The sequence below is a fragment of the Macaca nemestrina genome, chromosome 2 (genome assembly GCF_043159975.1).
Source record: "Macaca nemestrina isolate mMacNem1 chromosome 2, mMacNem.hap1, whole genome shotgun sequence".
NCBI classification, from domain to species: domain Eukaryota; kingdom Metazoa; phylum Chordata; class Mammalia; order Primates; family Cercopithecidae; genus Macaca; species Macaca nemestrina.
The window spans coordinates 115239843-115241022 of record NC_092126.1 but is presented as its reverse complement, the minus strand read 5'-3'; positions in this window follow the sequence as shown (position 1 = coordinate 115241022).

The window sequence follows — 1180 nt, the reverse complement described above, 5'->3', positions numbered from 1 at the left end:
AACAAGAACCTATCTCTATTGTTTTTTTAGCAGCCAAATGTAGTGGCACACACTTGGATCCTAGTTATTTGGGAGGTTGATCACTTGAGCCCAAGAGGTCAAGGTTGCAGTGAACCATGATCATGCCTCTGAACACCAGCCTGTGCAACAGAGCAAGACCCTGTCTTTTTTTTTTTTTTTTTTTTTTTTTTTGAGACGAGTCTTGCTCTGTCACTCAGGCTGTCAGGCTAGAGTGCAGTAGCATGATCTCGGCTCACTGCAACCTCCACCTCCCGGGTTCAAGTGATTCTTCTGCCTCAGCTTCCTGAGTAGCTGGAACTTCAGGCACATGCCACCATGCCCAGCTAATTTTTGTATTTTTAGGAGAGAAGAGGTTTCACCATATCAGCCAGGTTGGTCTTGAACTCCTGACCTCAGGTGATTTGCTGGCCTTGGCCTCACAAAGTGCTGGGATTACAGGCGTGAGCCACCACACCCAGCCGACACTGTCTTTTTAAAAAATTCAATGTAAGGGAGTGACATTAGCAAGATGGTTAACTATGGGGAGCTCCCATAATACCCATAAAACCATTAGCAAGATGGTTAACTAGTGGGAACTCCCATGATGCCCACAAAAACAATACTTTGGCAATCTGGGGATGAAAATAGCTCTGTGAGAGCTCCAGAGTATAGTTAAGAAAATGCAGTAAGCCAGTGGAGCGCAAAAACAGAGGAAAAGTGAAAAATCATTTTACCTTCACCCCATCCCCCATCTTCTAGGCTGGCATAGCTCAGAGCCAAGAGGAATCTCTTTAGCCACAATTTTGCCCTGTGGAGGAAAAGGAGAGAAGGAAAACCCCAGCAGCTTCCATCACTGAAGACCACAGTGACACTCCATACTGTTGAGGATCTCCAGTCTTTACAGACGTGGATTCCAGCTGACAGAGTCATCCAGAGCCCATGCCATGCCACCATGAGTGCACCTGTGTTCTGAACCTGGCACCACTGTGTATACATCCACACTCAGGACCTAGCACTCCCATCCATGCACTGTAATCAGTATTGAGCAGAGCCCCTGGAACTGAAGCCACTTTATTCCTTCCTTTATCAGCCATTGTGCCACCATCCCTGGGCATCCCAGACCCAGTGCTACTTCATGCCCACAAAATCCAGTGCTGATATGTCCCTGGACTCAGTGTTG